Here is a 27,196-nt window from a genome sequence, read left to right as displayed (position 1 = left end):
CTTTATTGACTATGCCAAAGCCTTTGATTGTGTGGATCACAATAAACTGTGGAAAATTCTGAAAGAGCTGGGAATACCAGACCACCTGATCTGCCTCTTGAGAAATTTGTATGCAGGTCAGGAAGCAACAGTTAGAACTGGATATGGAACAACAGACTGGTTCCAAATAGGAAAAGGAGTTCATCAAGGCTGTATATTGTCACCCAGTTTATTTAACTTATATGCAGAGTACATCATGAGAAATGCTGGACTGGAAGAAACACAATCTGGAATCAAGACTGCCAGGAGAAATATCAATAACCTCAGATATGCAGATGACACCACCTTTATGGCAGAAAGTGAAGAGGAACTCAAAAGCCTCTTGATGAAGGTGAAAGTGGAGAGTGAAAAAGTTGGCTTAAAGCTCAACATTCAGAAAACGAAGATCATGGCATCCGGTCCCACCACTTCATGGGAAATAGATGGGGAAACAGTGGAAACAGTGTCAGACTTTATTTTTTGGGGCTCCAAAATCACTACAGATGGTGACTGCAGCCATGCAATTAAAAGACGCTTACTCCTTGGAAGGTAAGTTATGACCAACCTAGATAGCATATTGAAAAGCAGAGACATCACTTTGCCAACAAAGGTTCATCTAGTCAAGGCTATGGTTTTTCCTGTGGTCATGTATGGATGTGAGAGTTGGACTGTGAAGAAAGCTGAGCACCGAAGAATTGATGCTTTTGAACTGTAGTGTTGGAGAAGACTCCTGAGAGTCCCTTGGACTGCAAGGAGATCCAACCAATCCATTCTGAAGGAGATCAGCCCTGGGATTTCTTTGGAAGGACTGATGCTAAAGCTGAAACTCCAGTTTTTGGCCACCTCATGCGAAGAGTTGACTCATTGGAAAAGACTCTGATGCTGGGAGGGACTGGGGGCAGGAGGAGAAGGGGATGACAGAGGATGAGATGGCTGGATGGCATCACTGACTCGATGGACGTGAGTCTGAGTGAACTCTGGGAGTTGGTGATGGACAGGGAGGCCTGGCGTGCTGCGGTTCATGGGGTCACAAAGAGTCGGGCACGACTGAGAGACTGATCTGATCTGATCTGATCTGATGTATTGGAATACAAATTTTGGTTATTTCTGGATGGTAGGAATATAGTTGATATTTTCCCGTTTTTTTTTTTCCCCCTGGATTTTCTGACTTTCCTACAAGGAACATGATACAGAACATTGTATGGAACATTGTGTAGATAGGATTGCTCTTGGCTACAAGTAACAAAAAGCCAAACTCAGTGGTTCAGTGGCTCAACAAAGTGAGGACCAAAGTCTGAAATTTTTACGGTTTTTCCTTCATGATCTTGATGCGTCCACAGCCCCTCCAGTCGTCACATGTGTTTTCAGAGTACAAAGCGGGACCAGAAGGACTGGTGCCTTTCTCAGGAAAACAAGAGCTTTCCCAGGGACTCCAGGACAGACTTACGTCCCACTGGCCAGACTGGTGCCACAATACTACGGCTAGCTGTAAAGCTGAAGAGAGAAGGGAGGTGGGAAATGGAGGTGAGTCAGCCCCTTTGCAACATCTGCCACAAACATAGATTGCTTTTGTCATAAAAAATAAAGGTTATTAAAACATTTCAAACAAAAAAAAAAATTGGGGGTTGGGGGCGATTTACCTTAATGCCTCCTCTGCCACCCTCCCATCCACTCTGGCTGCAATAGCTAGAAAATCATATTCACTGAGCCAAAAGGGTGGGGAAGGATGAAGAAACTTGAGTGGAGGCTGCACCCTCTAGGTGGAGGGAGTGGAGAGATGGGCAGAGTGCCAGAGACCTGGGAAATCAGCCTGTTGCTTATTCAGCCAGCTTCATCTAGGTGTCCCTGATCTGTGTGGCTACACAAAGCTTATCAACAGAGACTTTTGCAACGTCGATACTTTTGGCCCTGCTGTTATTGTGTAGTGTGCAGAGCTGGCTTTGGTAGTTCATCAAGCTTACTCTGGGCTCAGCAGGGCTTCCTAATGAGCATAAAGAACATGTTCATGACTCCTACTGAGAGACTGGACCCAGATTGCCTGGCTCTAGATCCTGGCTGTGCCACTTACCTGTTATGTGATCTTGGACCAGTTACTTAAGCAATCTGTGTTTTGCTTCTTCAACTGTTAAATGGGAATAATAATAGTGTGCATTTCATAGGGTTGTTTTGAAAGGTTAGATGAGTCAGTATTTGTCAAATGCCTACAATGTATCACATGGTAAATGCTATAGAAGTATTTGTTTAGAAAATAAATGTAAGAAAGGCAGAAACAGCCATTGCTGTCTGAATCCTATTTGTTTGAAGTCACATCTTACATGACATAAATCTGAAACACCTAAAGCTACAAAGAAGGGCTGAATTTTCTTCCTGTTCCCTGCCAGCCACCCCACTTGGTCTCAGTAGGGAGCAGGGGAGGCAGAGGAGAACCCACAGGAAGCTAAGAGCTATGGAACACCTTCTGGGTGGTGTAGCAAGCAGTTCATTAAATCTTATGAGGCAGGTATATATTGTCTTCATTTTACAGGTGGGGAAACTGAGGCTCAGAGGAATGGAGTAATTAGGCCACAGTCATATGTTGGGATTCAACCCTATACCCTGAATATTACATGTTAAGATATTTACACAGGGCAACTTTCCTGTACAAATCGTAAAAGGTTTAACATATACATCAATCCCTAGTTGAAAAAGACTTTGTACTTAAAAGACCCTATCACAAATCCTTCTGTAAAATGCTGTATTTATCTATATTTAATTTGGCAAATTTGAACTTTCATATATTGTGTTTTCTTACAATATATAGTGTGTCTCTCTTGTTTAAAAAATAAATTCCAGAGCTGAAACTCCAGCTAAAATTCTTTTGTAGGGTAGTGGGGAGGAAGGAGTGTTAGTGGACTTTTTTGCCCTTGTTTGTTTGTTTGTGTCTGTGTGTGTGTATGTGTTTTTTGAAGTGTAGAATACAGTATCCAAATATAGGATGTACCCTTGAAAATAGCTGAAGCTTATAACCCTTATTCCCATATCCCAGGTGGCACCAGAGGTAAAGAACCCACCTGCCAAAGCAGGAGACATAAGAGACATGGGTTTGATCCTTGGATCAGGAATATTCCCTGGAGAAGGGAATGGCAACCCACTCCAGTATTCTTGCCTGGAGAATCCCATAGACAGAGACTGGCAGGCTACAGTCCATGAGGTTGCAAAGAGTCGGACACGACCTAGGACACACACATAACCCTTATTAGCAATAAATGACCATTTTGTTGCCACTTCCAGGCATACTGTCTTGAAGCTCAAAGCCTGGCTTAAACCAGTTGAAATTGTGCATAACTAACATCATAAATATCTTGCAGGTCAAATTCCTCCATTCCTCCTCTCTGCAGTGTTAATGCCACCTTTGAAATGCCAGTTCCAAAGAGATGCAACCAGACATAGCTCAATGGTTTCCTTTGTGACTCTGATCAAGTTCAAGCAAAATGTAAATATTTCAGGAGAGTTCTCTATTCTTGCCCTTTAAGAAAAAAAGAAAAAAAAAAAAAGATCTCTAAGCCCCACCCAACCCCACCCTTAGTTTCTAAGGTTCTGGAGTCAGCAGTGCAAAAGACAGAGCCAAAATATGAAGAACAGAAAAGAAAATGGGCTTTTTTTTTTTTTTTTAACTTTTGTTCCCAGCTCTTATACCCCACGTCCCCTAAATTGAAGTCCAGGGATCTGGGATCTATCTGTCCCTGACCTGTGCCACCTGGGACCTCTCCCTGGCCTAGGGCCAGGCCTGTGCAGGCTGAAGTCCATTCCAGATCAACCCTTAAGGCCATCCAAGGGGAATTAACCCTTTCAAAAGGCAGGAGGTAACCTCCAACAGACCCACCTTCCTATTTCGAGTACTAATCTTTCCCCCTTTTATGCTTTTGGCTTCACAGTAGATCTCATTCTTCTGCCAGGAGGTTAGAGGGTGCAAACAGCCAAGAAGCAGCTGCAAGGAAGCTCTGAAGTGCCAATCTTGTAGGTAGGGCGACCGCCGCAGGCAGAAGAGACCAGGAGAGAGATTAAGTGAAACATTAGCCGTGGCCTTTTGGATTCAGTCCAGTGTCTTTCAATTATTTCTTTATGTGCTTTTGGTCCTGGGTTTATTTGGCATTGGACAGGCATCCATTAGAAGATTTCACAATGATTTGCCATGTTACAGTTCTAAACAGATGTGAACTTGTCACCAAAGGAAATTTATGTTTTACCATCTTTCCCCCCCCTTCTCCCTGGGGAGCTGCAGGGAAAAGCATTCCAAGCGAATTAATCAAAATGACTAGGTAATGCTCTAAAAATAATAAACGGTGTTGTAGTCTGGATCTCTTTCAAGTTTGAGCTTATTTTGTGAGCTTGAAGATCCATACATCACATTGCATGTATATATTTTTTATTAGAGTGAAGTGGGCAATTGCATAGTAACAGATAAGTTATTAAGACACATAAATGCAATTACTCTCATAACCCTGGACTGCATTTTAACTAAGTTAATTAAGCAACTGGGCCAAGGAGGGGGCAAAGGGTAGGTGTCTTAATGATTCCTTAACTTGCCTGCAGAAGCCAGCTATGCAAATCAGGACAGGCTATGACTCCGAAATCAGGGCTGGACAGAAACGGAGGGGCAAGGTTAGAATAATAACAAAAAGGGAGAATAAATGTCGCCTCTTCTTGGGCTTCCCTCAGCTGCTAACATAAGTTACACAGTTGCTAGACCGAGGCAGGAGGACTGGAAGTTTTGGAAAACAGGTTCTATAAAGTCAGTGGATAATGAAAAAACAAACAAGCTGGTAACATTATTATCACCATATTTTCAAAATATCTTCCAAAAGCTCCAAAAGAATACTTTTATATTAAAACAAACAAGCAAACAAACAAAAACCTGTAGCAGGGTCCTGGGTTCTCCATCTTGGAATGAGATTAGATAAGCCTCAGGGTGAGATTGGGAAGAGAAATCCATACTGGAAAAAAGGAAAGCATGGATGATAAGATAGATTTTTTTCTTATTTTAACTGATGCAGTTTTTCAATTTTCAATTGGCCTCTTTTCCCTAATATATGTCCCAAATATCCAAGAGCAAGATATTCTCTAAAGATCTGTATCCAAACCACCCACAGCCCTCGATGAGAATTTACGTACATCAGGCAGGAGCTACTAAGCCAGTGTGACTGTGAGGAAAACTAGGAGCAAGGACTGCCCAGGTTTGTCATGCATGCCCTTTGTCTCCAAATGCAAGCCCTGCTGTTATTAGGCTAAATTATCCACAAAGATAATTCCAACCTAAGAAGTCTCATCCAGCCTCAGAATGCTTGTTAGATAATTCCCAGGTCTTCATTCTCCAGAAACGACGGATTGCAGTGTTGCTAATCTCAACCTGCTTTAGCCGGCTTCCATTCATCATGGCTGGCAGCAGAGACTAGAGGGTTATGGGTAATTGAATTCCAGCCAACCTTCCAACCTAATTTAAGTCAACCCTTTGACCTCTTACCTGACCAAATCTGCTGCCAGAGTTAGTAAATAAATATTGTTTTTCCATTAAAAGAAGCTTTTTTGAATGCCTACTATGTGTCAGCTTTGTGCAACATATCCTTTATCTCACCTCATTCATTCATTCTGTCAACACTTTGGTGGGAACCCAGACACGAGGAATTAACAGATAGTGAAGATGAGTGTAAAGGTCATCTCAGGGTCGGTCTGGTGGGGGAAATGTGTGCTCTGCAGACACCCTGACTTCCTATCTTTGAAAGAAGATAAATCTTTAGCTCTGACAGAAAGCCTGAAACCTCTTGTGCGCAGGAAAATGAAATGATAAACATTTCCCTTCTCTCAAAAAGAAGCCATGTAGGATCTTTGCAAAGACTTCCATTCAAATCCTCCCTCCTCTGTATTTGACACACTGTGTCAGATATCTATTTAAGTTCTCTGGGCCTCATGTGATAAGGAGACCAGGGTGTGTTGTGGGGGAGGTGGAGGGGAAGGAGTAACAACCCTAACTGGCAAAGCTATTGTGAGGACTTGAGGATTAAGTGCCATACTGTGGAGGGGAGCTCCTTGTAAACTGTAAAGCTCCTCACACGCAGGAGATTACTGCTAATAATTCTCACACACTGCTAAAACTACCAACCAGCTCTGAGACCATAACAGAAGGGCTTCTGATCGAACAGTAGACACTCTTATTTTAAATCATGGAAGCAAAAGTGTAATTTCTTGTGAAATTTGCTTCATTTATTTTCTTTGGTAAATCTCTGGGTCACCATCACATCTGCTGCCTGTATGTATGATCTGGGTTTTGTTGCCAGAAAGCGTTCTAACATTTCAAAAGCATTAGAAATCATGTTCCTGTACCTATTATTTCTCATCCTCAGTTAGAAACCAGCTCACCAGGGACTAGTCATGTTCGACTAGTTACCCCGCCCCCCACCTCAAGTCCATTCTAAAGCTGGCACTGAATGGCTACAGATAATATTCTTGGCAGCAAAATTTTTTTAGGAACAGTCAAGGTCTGTTCAGGGAAAAAATTAATGTATTTGAATAATTTATTTTCCCTTTTTAATTCTAAAACGATACAAGGCCCTAAGATTTCACAAGCAGCCAGAGGATCCTGAACAGCCAGAGCTGCTGGGTTTAAATGGTAATGCTAATGGAATTATCAGCTGATGCTGGATAACTGTCGGCTGAATAATTACCCAGGCAAAGATGAGGTATCGCTGAAGATAAACAGTGAAGGAGGGACCTCAGTGTTTATTTTCCACGCTGCAGCTTAATCTCCTCCACTGTTTAACTTCATCAGCATCACTGCTAACCCCAGGGCCACACAATTTCACTTAAAAGAAGGAAATTAAATCACCAGAACATACATGCAATTGTAAACAGAGCTGCAGGAGATGTGGGCTGGGATGTTTTTGCTGCTATAGTCAATGGCAAACAAGTGTTCCCTTTAACCGGCTCCTTCTCCATTGTGTGATGAAAAGGACAGCAACATTTACTGAGCATTCACCGTGGGGCCATGCTCTACATTAAGCATTTTCCATACATGGTTCTAGTTCATCTTCATGTGCAACAGAGTTAAGTACCAGTGGAGGGAGCTGGGTGTCAGAGAAGATAAGTAACTGGCCCAGGGTTCTAGGACTAGTGAGCAGTGGAGTAAGGCTTTCAATTCTGGTGGACCAGCTCCAGCTGTTCAAAGAAAAACACTGGAACACCCATGTTTCCCCATCTTGAGTCTGTTCTTGACTTCACAGATGAGTCCAGGCAGTTTTATGACTTCTACAGCTGCCCCATGCTATCTCTATTGGAAATGCTGCCAAATCTCCCGTCTGGTCCTACGTCTGGATTCTGTTTTATTGAGAAAGTATTTGCATCCAACCCCGTGTGGCCAATCTTGAACTTTGTAACTCAATTCAGAAGGCCTTCACATTGGCCAAGTTCCCTGCCTTCTTCAGCCAGTCTGTAAGTAATCACTGCCTCCTTCTAGTAGGTTCTTCCCCCCAGAATGTATGAAAATAAATTTTTTTTTAAACTAAAAGAATATTTCAGTGCACACGTGTTTATCCTCCACCAAATCCAACAATTGTTGTCGACATGCTGCCATATTTGATCAACTAATCAGTCAACTTTCTATTTTTCTTTCTGAGCCATTGGGAAGTTAGCCTCAGAAATCGCTATGTCAGCCCAAAGCATCATTCAATGTGCATCTCCTAAGAATATAGAGCATTTCCTACAAGATCAGACCTGAGAAATTATAATTCCTTAATATCATCTATTATCTAGCTCAACGATAGATCTCTTAACCATTCTTTAACTTTTATGGATTTTTAAAAATTAATTTCACGCATGGTATTGGTAGTAATGTCTCTTTCAGTTCAGTTCAGTTCAGTTGCTCAGTCATGTCCAACTCTTTGCGACCCCATGAACCGAAGCACGCCAGGCCTCCCTGTCCATCACCAACTCCCGGAGTTCACTCAGACTCACGTCCATCGAGTCTGTGATGCCATCCAGCCATCTCATCCTCTGTCGTCCCCTTCTCCTCTTGCCCCCAATCCCTCCCAGCATCAGAGTCTTTTCCAGTGAGTCATCTTTTCGCATGAGGTGGCCAAAGTACTGGAGTTTCAGCTTTAGCATCAGTCCTTCCAAAGAAATCCCAGGGCTGATCTCCTTCAGAATGGACTGGTTGGATCTCCTTGCAGTCCAAGGGACTCTCAAGAGTCTTCTCCAACACCACAGTTCAAAAGCATCAATTCTTCGGTGCTCAGCCTTCTTCACAGTCCAATTCTCACATCCATACATGACCAGTCAGGAAAAACCATAGCCTTGACTAGACGGACCTTTGTTGGCAAAGTAATGTCTCTGCTTTTGAATATGCTATCTAGGTTGGTCATAACTTTCCTTCCAAGAAGTAAGCGTCTTTTAATTTCATGGCTGCAGTCACCATCTGCAGTGATTTTGGAGCCCAAAAAAATAAAGTCTGACACTGTTTCCACTGTTTCCCCATCTATTTCCCATGAAGTGATGGGACGGGATGCCATAATCTTTGTTTTCTGAATGTTGAGCTTTAAGCCAACTTTTTCACTCTCCACTTTCACTTTCATCAAGAGGCTTTTGAGTTCCTCTTCACTTTCTGCCATAAGGGTGGTGTCACCTGCATATCTGAGGTTATTGATATTTCTCCCGGCAATCTTGATTCCAGCTTGTGCTTCTTCCAGTCCAGCGTTTCTCATGATGTACTCTGCATATAAGTTAAATAAGCAGGGTAGTCACTGGTAATCTGGAATCACCCCAGTCTCCATCTTTATTTTTTTCCTACACTACATTTAGTTTTCTAAGACTCTGTCTAGTATGGGCACAGCTGAATTGCTTCCTGTTCCTAAGGGTCTCTGCCAGTCTCTACTTTCAACTCTTATCCAACTGCTAGTGAGAAGGCAGCTCTAGACTTCCCATGTGGGATGGGCTTGGGGGTTGCAATGTAGTAATAAGGAGTGGGCGGGTGAGAGGACTTCTGCATAACAAAAGCATTTTAAAAGGCTTAAATTGTTGATTTATTTGACATGGCTGCTTCCCTTTCAGGTGATAAATGGTGAATGATACAGACTGAACAAACTGTCTACCTTCAAACCTCAGCTTTGCTACTTACAAGCTGTGTGACCTTGAACAAGTTATTTAACCTCTCAGTTACTCAGTCTTATTTTTTGTAAAATTTTTTTGTAAAATGGTGAATTAGAATAATGGAATCTAATTCACAGAGTTGGGCTGACACGAGTTGGTAAGCGCAGAGCAGTGAGAATCCTGCCTGGAACAGCATGCTATCCACACGTGTTAGCCATCATCATTATTGAGTCTTCCCTCATCTACTAACTTCCCTCTTTAGTCATTTCCTGGAACTGGAGCATCCAGAATCTCTGGCTGCCTGATAGTTTTACCCACTGCCATTCGATTTTTTTAAATTGATTCTGATTGACCTAGGGAACATATAGTTTGCCCTCAACCACATCCTCTTTCCTCTCTCCCTAATTCTCTGTTTTGTTTTTCTAATCAAATTCTTTAAAAAAATATCCATTTGGTCCTCCTTTTTCCTATTATGTTATACGTCTGGAATAACTTCCTTACTTTTTGGACTGAGACATAGCTTCACCCTTTGATTTAAGATGCAATTACATCAGTTGTTTCTAGTCCAGGAAGTCTTTCTTGCTTAAGGGAAGGTCGAAGCCTCTTGGTTCCCATTCATTCTTTCGGTCAGACTGCCAGTCTTTCAGTGCACTTTGGGGCCCCCTATACGGAACTGAGTCCTGGCTGAACACTGGAGTATACAGCAGTGAACTAGACCTCGTCCTCGATGTGGACAAATAACCAGCCAGCTACTCACAGTGATTCTGAATGGCAGGAAGGGATGGGTTGAAACAGGTAGTTCTGGACTCTCCCTGCACGTGGACCACACTAGAAGAAAAATTGCAAGAATGTTAATGGGTCCCTTTCTCCAAAGGTGTACTCTCCATTGTCCTGAAATTCTTGCCAGAGTACTTCTAGAGTGGCTAGTGTTGCTTCCTGTTTTTCTACAACTCCTTTCAACATTTCTAAACTCTTTTAAAGCTTCAGCTATTACTATTTCCATTAAAAAGTGTGTATTTTATTGGAATGACTGTTATAGCACAATAGCTTCATCTGAAGAATGGGGATAATACTAATACCTACCTTCCAGGACTGGCACAAACATTAAACGAGTTAATAGAAAAATGCTTAGAATGCAGTATAGATTTGTATGTTTGATAAATAAATAAAAATAAAGTTTGTTGAAATATCACAATGGAGTCAAAGAGAGTATGACTCAGAGCAGGTGAGCTTTGAGGGGGTTCAGGGGCCCTGACTCAAGGAGCAGATGAAGCAGGAAGCCTTTGAAGACATTAAGGAGAGGCCAGAAGAAAATCCAAGTATTAATTTTGACTACTTGAAAAAAAGTGTTTTTGGTTTTTTTTTTTCAATGTGGCCGCATGTACTTTCTTTATTCTGAGTTCTGGGCTCTAATAAACCACCTCCAAAACAAATATGCCATCATTTGGTGTGTTTCAAGAAAGAAACTTGCTGGGAGAAATAGTTTCCATGGATCTACTGAGTTTTGCACATCTTGTGAGGAGGGAGACTGACGCCCTTTGGGAATATCTTTTTGAGGATGCTTGTATAGTGAACAGCCTTGGAAGATAGAAATAGTGTCTCCCTCCAGTTTGAAGAGCAGAATGTTTGCTGCCATTATAAATGTTCAGGTTCCCTAAGCTCAGGTTCCTCCCCTGTAATGACGTTCCCATGACAACAGGATCATCTGGCCCTCTTCTCATCATCCTATGGGAACTGGGGGTCAGCTGACACAAAGGCTGATGCTCTGGTTGCTACTATTGCTGTGAGGAATAAACTGTTCTTTGTTTCTGAACCCAGAGTCTCAAACTTCTACTAACTCCCATGAAAATGCAGCAGACTTATTTGTTAGCTTGCAAGTAAGATAAATGGCAGCCCACTCCAGTGTTCTTGCCTGGAGAATCCCAGGGACGGGGGAACCTCGTGGGCTGCCGTCTATGGGTCGCACAGAGTCGGACACGACTGAAGCGACTTAGCAGCAGCAGCAGCAGCAAGTAAGGTAAAGTCTCAGATCTTCAAGGTTCTTGACACAACTATTATTTACAGTCCAGGTTCCTTCTCCTCTCACAGTCCCTTGTTGGGCAAGCAGTCCTAGGTGGTTCTTGGGGAGTGGGTGGCCCAGGTCTCTATCACACGATCCTTCTGCTTGAATAGGACAAGCATGTGGATCAAAGGCAAACAATCTATGGGCTAGATAGTAGTCCATGAAGCGGTCTAACATGCAAGCTTTTTCCTTTGGTGATAATAATGACTAACTTCACCAATCAGGTCCTTTGTCTCAGGAATCTGAGCTTAGGATACAGAGAATCTGTCAGTTAAAGTCGTGGAAGCAGCCATGGAGTGACCTGTAGAGGCAGACGCAAAGAGTTAACAGAGGCAGGCTAATGGCAGCTACTGGGACAGCGAGGAGCGTCAGTCAGTCAGGGCACGAGGAGGCATGCTGTCCCATTGTCTCCGAGAGCCCTGACCTCAAGGTCTCTCTGTGTCTCAGTCTGCTTGGGCTGCTGTAAGAAAATACCATAACTGGGCAGCTTGAAAGCCACAGAAACTTACTTCCCACACTTCTGGAGGGTGGGAAATCTGAGATCCAGGTGGCAGCAGATTCAATGTCTGGTGAGAACCTGTTCTTTCATGGACAGCCGTCTCCTACTGTAACCTCACAGGCAGAAGGGGCAAGCTAGCTGTCTTTCACAAAGACACAAATCCTGATCACGATGGTCCTGCCCTAGTGATCTTATCCCCTCTCAAAGGCCCTGTCTTTTCACACCACCACTTCAAGAGGTAGGATTCCAGCATATGAATTTTGGAGGGGCACAGCTTTCAAACTGTATCTCTCTGTCTCCTGTCTTTCTTTTGGTGAAACTTGATTATTCAATGATTTCCCTACTCTTTGAAGCCGAGCAAAATGGCTAAGCTTTTTTGTTTGTTTTGTTTTTAGCTTTCCATCTTTCCTTTTAATAAAGCAGGGGAGACCTCACTGTCACATAATGGAATGATTACTGCCTCTCCCCAGCCCTTTCTCTTCCTCACTCAGACCAGATTACTATCTAAAAATGGTAACTCTGTTCTCTTCCCTCTTCCCCACTTCCTTCCCCTCTCCTTACCCTACCTAGTTCCTCCATCACTTCAGCCCCGTGTCCCATTTCAACAAGAATAACAAACTGTACATTTGACCTCCTGCCAAATGTGTCCATTTGAGATCACAGGCTTGTAAAAATGAAAGCTTGAGGGAGTCTTGCCTCTGTGACTTCCTTCTCCCTTTCTAACCCAGCAGAGCATTCCTGTTCAGTGACTCCCCAATAGCTCTGGGCTTATAATGTCCCAGTTTGCTGTGTTTTCTCTTTCTTCTTTTTGCCCCAATCTTTCTTTGTGTTGTCTGGCCCTCTCTGAGCCTCCCCACTGTCTCTTTTGTCAGTGGGAGGTTCATCCCAGCTCCTGGTGCTTGGTAGGCACACAATCACCATAAATTCCCAGACTCTTCACCCCAGCATTCTTTTTCTTCTGCCATCCTAACCCTTCTCTCCCACACTCTCTGCATCTCTTTTCATTCTTAAAATATATCTATGAAAAACCTAGAGAAAGAAAATAAAAGCAAAGACTAAAGAGTACTTAATAATTTTATTTTCTAAACAATAAAGAATACATAATGTGTGTTTTTTTGTAAATGGTTTTACAGATGACAGTGATAATCTAATAAGTGTTTATAGGACACATAATTGTGTATTTACAGCCTTCTGCTGTTTGAACATTTAAAGTTTTTACAAAGCAATCTGTACCACCAACACTCAGAATAGACATAATCTGGGGTGATTTAGGTTGGATCTGTTGTATAGCATTTTAGGGACTGATCCTAACACGATACTGTGGGGAAGTATTTGCTTTTCAAATAGTGTTCTTGTTGAAGTATGAGTCAGTTGGCTGAGATTAAGCCAAGGCTGGTGACAGCTACATGCATTTGGCAAACTCTTTGGGGGACAGAGTGGGAGGATGCAGGCCTAGTACGCAGAGATCATGTTCTCAGTGTCAAGTAGCAAGGTTCATGGGGTCTCTGGATCATCAGCCAGACCTAATCCATCAAGAGACCAGGAATTTGAAACAGACAGACTCATCAAAAAAAAAAAAATCAATAAAACACACAATGAGTTTTTCAAATGAACCAAATTATGTGTGAACATTGTAGAAACATTAGAAAACATAGCCAGGAAATTAATAAATAAAATTATCCATAATTTCACTACCCAGATATAACCACTGTTAACATTTTGATGTAGATCCAGTTTTATTTTCCATGTGTACTTATATTTTACACACATGCAAATGGGGAAAAATTCTCTTGCAGTTTAAAAAATTTTTTTTGCTTGCACTGTCTTGTGACCAAAAATTAGACATCCACAGCAAAAGGTTAAATGGTTACTTGGCATTTCACTGTGTGGACAGTCAAATGATCAAATAGATTAATAGGTAATTAACATATTTGATTATTTGGGTTGTTTTTAATTTTTCATTATTATAAATAGTGATGTCATGAACATCCTTGGACATTGAACATTTGCCTGACTATATCCTTGAGATAACGATCTAAAAAAGGAATTTCGAGGTCAAATGGCATGCAAATCTTCAGAGCTTAATTACCTACTACAACTATGAGCGCAGTGCTTAGTCGTTCAGTCTTATCTAACTCCTTGTGACCCCATGGACTGTAGTCTGCCAGGCTCCTCTCTCTATGGAATTTTCCAGGAAAGAATACTAGAGCAGGTTGCCATTTTCTACTCCAGGAGATGTTCCTGTCCCAGGGATGGAATCCCTGTCTACTGCACTGGCAGGTGGATGCTTTACCACTGTGCTACCTGGAAAACCCTACTACAACAATACCTTCCAAAAAGTTTTAATCCATTACAGTTTCACCAGCAGTCACATTGGATTTTTGAGCAAAGCTTTCAGGCCAAGCTCAGTCCTAAGAAGGAGTTTGAGAATCACTTGCTGCTAAAAATCACAAGATGGCTTGAGGTAAGTGCAAAACGGAAAATACTGTTGTTCCTACAAGGCTCTTTGATGCTGTGACCTAGGTCAATTCTACCAAAAGGAAAAAATATCCTGTGTATGTAGACACAATATACACTGATCATGAAAGCAACCAAAACCCAGTGGTTTTCAAACTCTAAAGAAATAAACCCTGTCCAAGAATCCTTGGTCAGAAAAACAAGTTATCAAAGTAAGAGTATTCAATTTTCACAGCTGCATGACAAATTATCACACTTAGTAATTTAAAACAACACACATCTGCTATCTCACAGTTTCTTTAAGTCAGGAGTCTTGGCATACCTTATCTGGGATTTCTAAAAGGTTGTAGTTGAGATGGTAGCTAGGACTGGGTTCTCATCTAGAGAATCAGCCAGGAAAAGGTGGGCTTCTCAGCTCACTCCACTTACTGCTATAGGACTCATAGAAGCTTGATTCTTCAAAGCCAGCAAGGAGAGTAAGGCTTCACAGTGTATCTGCTAACAAGACAGAGTCTTACACAGTGTAACGTAATCATGACAGTGGCAGCCCATCCACTTTGCCATATAACAGAATCTAATTATGCCCATGGCACCCCACCACTTTTGCCATATTAGAAGCAAGTCATAGGTCCCACCTACATTCAAAGGGAGGGAATTACACAAACACAGGAAAACCAAGATGTGGGGATCGTGAGGGCCACCCAAAGTCTCTTCATCATGGTAAACAACTCTGAAATTTCTCTCCTTAAAGTGCTTTCCACATGAGTAATCAAGGGGGCTGAAGATGGGAAAATGTAAAAATCTGAAACTCATCAGCCTAAAAATAGTCTTCCTATGTCTCTCATTTCAACTGGAGGTGAATGACACAACATTCTGTAAACAATCCCTGGCCCTGTGATAAATGTGGCATCATCGAAGGTGCACCCTGGAGCGAGTGGTTCATGTCTTCCTGGGAATTCAGTTCTACATCCCTATGACTCAGTTATTTTCTCCCAATTTTGTCTTGTGGAATGAGGTGGCTTATTCCCAAACCCATGTCATGATGACCATAGCTGAGACATTTTCCATGTGAAGTTGTGCTCACTATTCTTATGTCTCTAATTACTATCTCCCTGAAGACCTAGCCATGAGCCTCCACAGCCCTTTGAAGAATTTAAAAAGCACAAAGGGAGGCAGGCAGTTTAAAATGTTCTTCAAAAACATGATAGAAATCGTGTTATTAAAAATGGGCACTAAAGAATTTCCCCATCAATGTCCGCAATTTTATCTTCCTTTTCAAAACTCTAGGGAGAGTTTAGGTTGCATATTACACACCTTCTTTTAAATTTTTTAATTATTATTTTTTAATTTTTTATATATTTTTGTCTTAAATTTATCTTCTAATTGGAGGAAAATTGCTTTACAGTGATGTGCCATACAACAATGCAAACCAGCCATAATTATACATATAACCCCTCCCCTTTGAGCCTCTATTTTATTATTATTATTTCACACCTTCTTTGTAGTGCAGTCAATCACTACCTTCATTGTAAAGCAGCTATAACACAGCATTTTCTCAGGAAAACATTGTGCATTTCATGTATCTTCCCCTCATTGTCCACAATGAACATCATTTAAGATTGCATCAAAAAACCTTGGAGGAAGGGTAAGGGGAAAAGATCTCTTAAAACACTTAGCCTTACTCCCCTTCTTGTCTTCCAATTGGTTCCCTTTCCTGACCCATATTTAGAGAAAAACAAGCTGATGGCCCAGGGGAAAGTATGATAAATGACTGGAAGATAGTCAGCTTCAGTTACACAACACTGTACAGATTTTAAAGGCTTAAGTTCTATGTAACTGCGTCACTGTTCAGCTTATCCCTTCCAAGGGCTGTTGTTCAGTTACTCAGTCATGTTCGACTCTTTGCCACCCCATGGAATACAGCACTCCAGGCTTCCCTGTCCTTCACCATCTCCTGGAGCTTGCTCAAACTCACGTCCATTGAGTCAGTGATGCCATCCAACCATCTCATCCTCTGTCATACCCTTCTCCTGCCTTCAATATTTCCCGGCATCAGGGTCTTTTCTAATGAGCCAGCCCAGGTGGCCAAAGTATTGGAACTTCAGCTTCAGCATCAATCCTTCCAATGAGTATTCAGGGTTGATTTCCTTTAGGATTGACTGGTTTGATCTCTTTGCAGTCCAAGGGACTCTCAAGAGTCTTCTCCAAGAACAGACGTATGGATGCAGGGAAAGGGGAGGAGAGGGTGAAATGTATGTAGAGAGTAACATGGAAACTTACATTGACATATGTAAAACAGACAGCCAATGGGAATTTGCTGTATGTCTCAGGGAACTCAAACAGGGGCTCTGTATCAACTTAGAGGGTTGGAATGGGGAGGGAGATGGGAAGGAGGTTCAAGAGGGAGGAGACATGTACACTTATGGCTGATTCATGTTGATCTTTGACAGAAAACCACAAAATTCTGTAAAGCAATTATCCTTCAATTTAAAAAATAAATTAATTAAAAAAAGAGTTTTCTCCAACATTGCAGTTAAAAATCATCAATTCTTTGATGCTTAGCCTTCTTTATGGTCCAACTCTCACACCCATAAATGACTACTGGAAAAACCATAGCTTTGACTATGTGGACTTTTGTCGGCAAAGTAATGTCTCTGCTTTTTAATATGCTGTCTAGGTTGGTCATAGCTTTTCTTCCAAGGAGCAAACATCTTTTAATTTCATGGCTGCAATCACCATCTGCAGTGACTTTGGAGCCCAAGAAAATAAAGTCTGTTACTGTTTCCACTGTTTCCCCATCTATTTGCCATGAAGTGATGGGACCGGATGCCATGGTCTTAGTTTTTTGAACCAAGGCTAAATGTTGTAAGTGCACAGTGAAGATGGTGGGAGAAAAACATTTAATGTGTTCAAAGCCTATCCTCTTCCTCTTGCCTGCTTGGTTTCTTGCCCCCCACCCACTTATCTAAGGGAAAGAAAAGAATTGCAGAAAGATTTGCCAGAGAAACCAGACTGGGAAATAAAAGACTGTTCCCCAGAGGGTGGGGGTGGTGGGGAGTGGATCTAGCCCGGGACTGTGTTTGGGGAATTGAGATCTTCATTGACAGGCAAGATGAAAGAGAAACCAGGAGAGAAACAGAATGCACTCAGATAAAAGTTTGGGAGGACCAGGAATTGGGTGGGAGGAAGTTAGGGCTGGGCAGGGGGTTTTAGTAACAGTGGCTCTAGACCTTATACTTGGACTCTCTTCAATGTTTGAGGGAACTGTTAATGAAGATCAGTGATTCTATTTAGACTGGGCTTATTTAAGTGTTACATCACTCTGGTCCCCCAAAGCATGTATTATTACATGCAAGCACGTAGTATCATGACCTCTCTCCACCCCAGCATGATCTCTTCCAGCTGTCTTCACAAAATGCCACAAATTAGGTGGCTTAAAACAACACAAATGTACTATTCCACAGTTCTGGAAGCTAAAGTCCAAAAGCAAAATGTCAGCAGGGTCCTGATCCCCCTGAAACCTACAACAGAATTCTTCCTTGCATCTTCCTAGCTTCTGGTGTTTGTTGGATATCCTTGGCATTTCTTGGCTTGCAAACACATCACTCCATTCACTGCCTCTATTATCACTTGTATTCTCTCTGTGTGTGTATATGTGTCCTCTGTGTCATCCCCTCATTATAAGGACACCAGCCATGTCAATTTAGGCAGTACTAGCCCCATAGGACCTCACCTTAGCTAATTACATCTGCAAAAACCCTGTTTCCAAATAAGAGCACATTCTGAGGTTCTGGGTGAACATGAGTTTTTTTGGGGGGTGGGGGGAGCATTATTCAACTCAGAACAGATAAAACATAAAGAAACACACACATACACAAAGCTACTAACCAATTAAATTTAGTTTTCATACTCTAATGTGTTGTTTTAGAAACAAAGTCAGCGGTGTTCTGCTTGGGGAAGGAATTGTTCTGAAACCTTCAAGTTTTTATTTATCTGAAATCTTCCACAGGAAGGTGGAAAGGGTAAGAGACATTGGGATTATGCACCAGAAGATGACTTCCAACCCCCTTAGCTGAGTCTTTCTTACAAGAACCTCATTCACCGAATGCCAGAAGATGCCTAGGACCATATTTTCATCAAATCAGGGAGCCTGTAAGATTCAGGACAGGTAAAATCCAGTCTCAGACTTGTCCCAGGCTCAGGTGTCCAAAAGAAAAAAGTAAGTTCTTAACTTTGTATAACTGACTCAATTGTCCTTAAGTGTCCCCTGACACAGTGCCACTGACTGGTGAGAAGTGCTGGTGGAACTGAGTTGTAGTCCAACCTGGTAGACTCAGGCTATCCCAGGAAGCAGTCTTTTTGAGTGAGTCAGTTTTTCCAGTTTACATCACTCTCCCTGTTGCCTCTCCAAGACGGTATCTGGGCATGTGGGAAGCTCACAAATTTTGGGTCAGCTGGGGAGAGGGAGCCTTGCACTTTTCCATAGCCAGGAGCTAGCAAGTGTCTGCAGTGATGACTGATCTGCTATTAGCTCAGGCTGTTCAGAAGTCCACTGCTGAAGTGTGCATTTGGGGCCCTTGAGGTCTGGTCTCTCTGTTTGGACAAGGCTCAAGGTCCTCCCTGCTGACTCAGCCCCACCACAGTCCTCGTGGCACTCTAATGCACTGCTTCTCAAGACCTAGCTTGGCAGAGGGCCCTACCACATGCCCCAGCATGGCCACTGTTCCCCCCACAGGCACCAGGAGGCTCTCAAGAAGACAGAGGCGTATGGCCCCAATTGTCCCCTTCTGGGCCACTCCACCCATCTTTAATAATTCTCAGCTATATCCTCTGCACAGGACCAGGACTGCAGTGTGTGAATGACGTAAAAGAAATTATGTATTGCCACACTACCCTGGCTCGCTCCACCCTCTGAACCATGGATGGTTGGGGTGGGGGTCAGAGACTAGAGGTGGAGTAAATGCTTGAACATAAACAGGAAGACAGCAAGAGCTTTAAGAGAAAGTCACAGTACTCCCAACCCAATCCCAATATTACTGTGGGAAAATGTAGTCCATAATATTGGGGTGAGGGCAAAGCGTGGCACTGAAAAGACAAATCAGAAATGAAGCACTATGCCCTAGACCAGTGCTCTCCAATAGGATTTTCTGCAGAGATGGACATACTCTGTGTCTCTAATTGTCCCCTATGCAGTGGTTCCCCAACCTTTTTGGCATCAGGGACCAGTTTCATGGAAGACACTTTTTCTACAGACTGGGGTTGGGAGACAGTTTCAGGATGATTCAAGTGCATTACACTTATTATCCACTCTATTTCTGTTATTATTACATTAGCTCTGCCTCAGATCATCAGGCATTAGATCCTAGAGGTTGAGGACCGCTATACTATAGTAACCACTAGTCACATGTGGTTATTGAGCACTTTAAATGTGATTGGTGTCACTAAAGATATGAATTTTGAGCTTAGTTTATTTTTAATTAACTTAAAGCTAAATTTAGATAGCTTAAATCTTAACCTATATGTATCCCGAATCCCTTGGGTACTTTGGTGAAGCCCATGAACTCCTTCTTAAATTAATGTATAAAATAGATAGGATTATGATGGAAACCAACTAATTTTACATTTATGTGTTATTAATCTTAAATTTCAGAGAAGGTGATGGCACCCCACTCCAGTACTCTTGCCTGGAAAATCCCATGGACGGAGGAGCCTGGTAGGCTGCTCCATGGGGTAGGAGTCCATGGGGGTCGCTAAGAGTTGGACACAACTGAGCGACTTCACTTTCACTTTTCACTTTCATGCATCGCAGAAGGAAATGGCAACCCACTCCAGTGTTCTTGCCTGGAGAATCCCAGGGATGGGGGGACCTGGGGGGCTGCCGTCTATGGGGTTGCACAGAGTTGGACACGACTGAAGCAACTTAGCAGCAGCAGCAGCAGCAATCTTAAATTTAAAGTTATTTTTAAAAAGGTTGGTAATATAGTACTCTATTTTCTTATTTATTCATGCATTAAATATCAATCTAGCAGTGAGCCTAATCATCGCAATTGTGAACTAGTGATGAACATAAACAGTATTTTGAGGTCATGTAATGTGATATGAAAATGTCTATGACTTACATAGGTGATAAAGTCACAGATACCGCTAATACTGTTGTGGTTTGGGTTCAGTTAGGAGTTAGGGGGGAAAAAAAAAAACAAGTACAACTTTTTCCCATCAATGTTTACAAACCTCCTGAATTCTCTTCACAGATCTGTTGAAGATACAGGAACGTATGCTAAAAATCCGTGCTCTAGACTTATGTAAACAAGACAGGTTGATGAGTTAGGTTGACACATTTGAAGAAATACTTATGGAATGCATTCTTTATGCCAGGTACCATTCTAGATGCTTGAGTTGCAGTTGTAAATAAGACAGACAAGTTGGAATTCTTGTGTGTTTTCAATAAGCTTATATTTCAGTAGAGAGGAAATACGATGAATCAATAATCCAATCATTTCAGATGGCAGGAAATGCTGTGAAGAGTACCTAACAGGTTGATCTGATAGAAAGTGACTCAGGGTGGCTATTTTAGATTGGGTGGTCAGCAAGGTCTCTAGAGAAACTGACATTTGAGTTGAGGCTTTAATGGAAGGATCCAGCCACATGAAATCTGGAGACAGCACCTTTTGAGCCTGGGAACAGTGACTAGAAAGGCCCTAGAGCTAAAGGGAGTTGGTATGACGGGAGTAGCATAATCAACGAGAGAGAGCACCCTGGAATTGAGGTCAGAAAGATGGAGAGGGCCTGAGTCGGTGCTAGAATCTGTGAGTTGTCATCACATGTGGTAGGGAATTCAGATTTTATTCTAAGTCAACTCACAGTGAAAAATGGTTGCATGACCCTCTTGGTAAAGAATGGATGAAATGGGTAAGTGGAAGCAGGAAGTTCATGCAGGAGGCTGTTTAAGTCTTTCAAGTGCAAGGAGAAGGTAGCTGATGACTATGAAGTCACAATACAGAGAGAGAGGTGAACGTTTCCAAGTAGAGCTGATCAGCTACAGTTAGAGAGCACCAAGGAAAGAAAACATTTCCTGAGTGACTCAGGTAATGTGACTTACTGAGATGGAAGAATAGTGGGGGAAATTGATTTGGCACAGAGTCAAGACATATTTTAGTTGTATTAATACCCTTTAGGTGTTGAAGTAAAGATGGTCGTATATATGAATTTGAAGCTCAGTGAAGAAGTTAAGACCATAAATGTTGGACTCACCATCATAGAGATGGTATTTTAGCCATGGATTGAGTGAGATCAAACAAGAACAGTGCTTATACAGAAAAGAATGGGTCTGATTTGAACCCTACGGAAAGCAAGTATTCAGAATTTTTAAAAATTATTTATTGTGCACCCTTTTTAGGTCTGTACTTTCAGGTTTTTGCATGTACCTTAAGGCACTTCCAACATTAGAGTGTATCTCTAACCCCAAACAGCCTCTCTGATAAATTATGTGGTAAAATGTGACCTCATAAGGCTTCTGAGAAAATGCAATTATCCTATTTACAAGGACCCATTCCCATACATCCCATAATAACATCACAATGACGCTCCCATGGGCTCTTGTCATTCTGTTTTGGTGAGTCCAGCATCTTTGAATCTCCTCCCTGCATTGGAAGAAGTCCCCACTTTGTGAGTTCTTCCTTCCTCTCTGGATTTCCCATAGTGCGGGCAGGTGACCTGGTTTCCACCCCAGACTTCCAGCAGGAAGCTAGAGGCATAAAGTTGCAGATTCTGACCCCCATCCATTCTGGAGAAGGTAGTTGCAGCCACATTCACTCTAGAGCCAGGAGTGACAGCTCTTAGTACTGTCAGTGATGCAGAATGTACAGGGGGAAGTAGAAGCATTTCCACTGGAGTTGTCTATGCAGTCATAGGGAATTTTTTTTTTAGCGCATTCTCCACGCTTGGTTTGCTGGCCTTCTTGGAGATTCTGTGATCCTTTTCTGCTAAACCAGTGTTGATATTTGGGTTTCCTAGGAAACAGACAGACAGAGATTTGTGTGCAGGAGGTTTTTGGGTGGAGCAGCCTCCAGGATCAACATCTGTGAAGGGTGAGGGATGCAGGATTGGGCAGTGGAAGAACTTGAATTGTCATCATCTGATCCTATGGGGAGCTCTAGAGCTTGGGGGCTCTTCAGAGTTGCCCTGAATTGAGCTGAGGAGGCTAGAATTTTTTATCCCCATGACCTCCACTATCCAGTCACTGGACATAGGCTGTCCCAGGACGGGGCATATCCTTGGGTAAGGTGACTGTCAGGTTGAGAGCCATATCTAGCCAGAGATGCAGCAGAAACTGTCAGCCACCAGCACTTTCAATCTCCACAATGATCTTTACAGTTTGGAAAGCCATTATTCCCCCAAAATCTACTAATAATCTGCTGATTTTCTTCAAAGTTCGAATAAGAAATTGAGGCATAGAAATATTAAATGAACGATCGAAAGTGGTGGACATGAAACTCAAGCCTTAGTCTTCATAATTCCAAATCCTGTTACTTGGCCTGCACCATGTGGAATGATGCAGAGGAACAGACAAACCCTCAGGAACAGGCAAACTATCTAAGAACCAGAGTAAGGCCTGGTAGATTTAACATTTTGAGGCATATCACTTTGGAAGATTTTCTCAAGAACTCTCAGTCTAACCAGGATTTGGGACAATGGAGTCCAACTGGAACCTCCATTTGTAAAAGAGTCTTTCCCTATACTCCTGTGCAAAAAAAAAAAAAAAAAAAGCAAACAGGACCACTAAACAGCAATCAAAGCCCCATGCTGGGTGTTATCTTTGATATGAAGCACCTATCCCTACTTTCACTTATGTTCCCTCCTAGGTTCCAAAATCACTGTGGATGGTGAATGCAGCCAAAAAATTAAAACATGCTTGTTCCTTGGAAGAAAAGTAGTGACAAAACCTAGACAGCATATTAAAAAGCAGAGACATTACTTTGCCTGCTGCTGCTGCTGCTAAGTCACTTCAGTCGTGTCTGACTCTGTGTGACCCCATAGACAGCAGCCCACCGGGCTCCGCCGTCTCCAGGCAAGAACACTGGAGTGGGTTGCCATTTCCTTCTCCAATGCATGAAAGTGAAAAAATAAAGTGAAGTCGCTCAGTCGTGTCCAACTCCTAGCGACCCCATGGACTGCAGCCCACCAGGCCCTTCAGTACTTTGCCTACAAACATCCATATGACCAAAGATATGGCTTTTCCAGTAGTCATGTATGGGGATGTGAGAGCTGGACAATAAAACCGGCTGAGTGCTGAAGAACTGATGTCTTTGAACCATGGTGCTGGAGAAGACTCTTTAGAGTCACTTGGACTGCAAGGAGATCAAACCAGACGTTCCTAAAGGAAATCAACCCTGAAAGGAGTGATGCTGAAGCTGAAGCTCCAATACTTTGGCCATCTGATGTGAAGAGCTGACTCATTGGAAAAGACCCTGATGCTAGGAAAGATTGAAGGCAGGAGGAGAAGGGGAGAGGATGAAATGGTTGGATGGCATCACCCACTCCATGGACATGAGTTTGAGCAAGCTCTGGGAGATGGTGAAGAACAGGGAAGCCTGGCATGCTGCAGTCCATAGGGTCACAAAGTCGGACAGGACTGAGCGACTAAGCAACAATGGCTAGGTTTCTGGGTGAGAGTTAAGGTCTGCCAGGGAAATGTACTTTCATGACATTTGGAAGGCAGAAGAGAGAAGGTGACCATTTTCCTATAAATGAGACAGTGGACAAAAGGAAGGAGCAGCATCCAGACTCCACATCTTCTGCCTGGTAATCGGTGGCAGGAACAGAGCTGGCATCAACAACAACCTTTTCCTGACCTACAGCTTATAGCTACAATTGTTGATTTTGAAGCCAAAAGGCCAGGAGATGTCCCCCGATTTCAACCTCTCCAGCCCTTCCAAGAATTTTGTTAGCACTTAATTTCCTATATTAAGCCAATGTCTCTTTCTGTTTGAAATATTTACTGTGGTTTTCTTTTTCCTGTGCAGAATCTCATCACACACCCCCAGGGTGAAGCCAGAGTCCCTGGCTTTGCTTCACACACCCACACAACTGACACAATTGGGGAAAGAAAGTTCTTACTGGAGAGAAACACAGAACAAACCAAGTCCCTAAATATGAGATGATTCTTCCAGGGAAACCAGTGACAATGGGTGGACTTGGAGCCTCGTCTTGCTGTCTGGATTATAATATTCAACCCTTCTGACCATGACACGTGGTGCCAGCATAGACCTATTCTTCGCCATGCAGCCACAGAGAGGTGAGGCATGAAATCCCACCAGGTGGTCAGGATACTTCCCAGCACACTGTGTTGATAAGATGCTTCTCTGATAAAGCAGATGTGCAGGCGCCCAAGACCACTGGCAATTAACCAAGTGTTGACGGCTCAAGTGGTAAAGAATGCAAGAGACCTGGGTTTGATTCCTGGGTTGGGAAGATGCCCTGGAGAAATGAATGGCTACCCACTCCAGTATTCTTGCCTGGAGCATTCCAGGTTGGTGGGCTACAGTCCATGGTCGTACATGGACTGAGCAAAGAGTCATACACGACTGAGCGACTTTCACTCACTCACTCACTCAGCTAAAGTTGTAGGCACCAAAAGCAATGAATGAAGAAGAACGCTTTATGGGCCTCAGGAATCCCATTCCCAAGAATAATAAACTTTTAGAACTCAAAAATCACTTGGATTTGTAGCCATTAAAAGCCAAAAGACTTTTCAAATAAAGATGCCATTTTTAGAGGAGGACAGAGCCAAAGCTGCAAACAGTCTTTACAAATTCAAGCTTTAAACAAATATTCAAGGACTGACTGCACACAAATGCAGAACCTGGAAGACAGAAAGTGCTATGAAACTTGGTTGAATGATACACAATGAAAGAAAGGATTAAGGTAACGTGCAGGCACTCTTCCGTTTTTTAACAAGAATCACTGAAATATCCAGTTTCCACTTCATAAGGCTGTTGCTATGTTTCAGGCAACAGCTGGTCTCACTCTACTGCTGTGGGTACAATGAGTTCTAGTAAATCCTGTGTAATAGATGTGTTCGTATGCTCCATCCTCTTAAAAATCTTAATTAGGGTGCTGTCTTTTAAGCAAAGCTTTTATATAGTTACTTTATTGCGCTTGAATACAGTGTTAGCTTCAGTAGACTTAATATAATTGTATAGCATTGTTTTTTTTATCTCTTTACAATGAAGGGAATATTTTTTATCATCACTACAGAGTTATTCCCATGGATATTTAAGAACCATTGGTGCAAAGGTTTATGAATCTCTGTTGAGAAGGAAAAGTCTTAAAGATATAGTAGATGGTGATAGTTTGGCCAGTTATTAACTTCTACAAACCTCAACTTCTTTGAGGTTGGGGTCAACATCTTCCTTGCCTACCTCATGAAGTAATTGTGAACACCAAATAAAATACTATACATAAAAGGGCTTTATAAAGAGCTATGTGCATTTCAAGGGTTGTGTGTATTTCAAGAGCTATTACCATACCCATATAAGCTTCTGACCTTACACTCCACATGGAGATGATGCTGGTGCTGGAAATTTACAAGAATTAACGTAAAATTGGACTTTCAAGAGGCATGGGACTAGAGGGCAGAGAGAGCTTGGATTATTTAGAAAGGTGATGGAGGATAAGCAGAGTCAAGATCCAGGGCATTTGGGGAACAAGGGATAAAAGACAAATGTGTGGTCAATTAGGCCTTAGCCAGGGTACACACTGACGTTCTGATACCACATCTGTGCCTCCTCTCCATGACGCCAAATTGTTTTTCAGGCCTCCACCCAACCAGCCTCACCCCAAACCTCATTCTTTCTTGCATCCGAGATCAAACAAACTATTCTTCATTTAAGCAAGTGGATGTTCTGAAAAACCCTCTCCATGTACTCCTACACCACCAGGATTCCATTTATTGAGGTCGGATGTCCTATACCCTCTAACAAGTGGATAAAATGGAACTTGGCTGACATCAGGTTTCAGTTGCCCATGCACACACAGATATATCCTCAGCAGTGTAAATTTCAAAATTAAATGACAAGGATTTATGAAGGAGGCTCTAATGTCTTTTCAATAACACTACATTACCAGTACTCCAGTATGATCTGTATCATTTTCTTTATCATTATACATCATAGAACCAAAGGAATATTAGTCATTTTTCAAATTATGGAGTGAAATTGACTGTGTTGTCCACAATATATCTAATAAGAAAATGCAACTATTTTAAGTCCAGCTGTTTTATCTACTTCTTTTAAGTATACCAAAGTTTCATGTATTTGAAGTGTTTAGGCACAGAGGCAGTTGTACAGTAAAAAGATCACCATGTTTGAGGTCAAAAAATATAGTTTGAATATAATACCTATTAGTTGAGGAATTCTGAGCAAGTTACTCTATCCCCCTGGGCTGCAGTTTACCAAGTTCTTTTCATAAAATGGGGATGATAGCATTTACTTCACAGGGCAAGGATCAAATGAGATATTGTGGATGTAAGAGCTTTGAAAAATAATGTTCAGTTTGGTTCAGTCACTTAGTCATGTCCCACCCTTTGCAACCCCATGGACTGAGGCACGCCAGACTTCCCTGTCTATCACCAACTCCTGGAGCCTGCTCAAACTCATGTCCGTCAAGTTGGGATACCATCCAACCATCTCATCCTTTGTCATCTCCTTCTCCTCCTGCCTTCAATTTTGTCCAGCATCAGAGTGTTTTCCAGTGAGTTAGTTCTTCACATCAGGTGCCCAAAGTTCTGGAGCTTCAGCTTCAGCATCAGTCCTTCCAGTGAATATTCAGGAATTATTTCCTTTAGAACTGACTGGTTTCATCTCCTTGCAGTCTAAGGGATTCTCAAGAGTCTTCTCCAACACTACAGTTCAAAAGCATCAATTCTTCAGTGCTCAGTTTTCTTTATGGTCCAACTCTAACATCCATATATGACTACTGGAAAACCATAGCTTTGACTAGAGGGACCTTTGTTGACAAAGTAATGTCTCTGCTTTTTAATATGCTGT

Source organism: Bison bison, unplaced genomic scaffold (assembly GCF_000754665.1).
Source record: "Bison bison bison isolate TAMUID 2011002044 unplaced genomic scaffold, Bison_UMD1.0 scf7180017864310, whole genome shotgun sequence".
Lineage (NCBI taxonomy): Eukaryota > Metazoa > Chordata > Mammalia > Artiodactyla > Bovidae > Bison > Bison bison.
Note: the sequence above shows the minus strand (reverse complement) of the source record.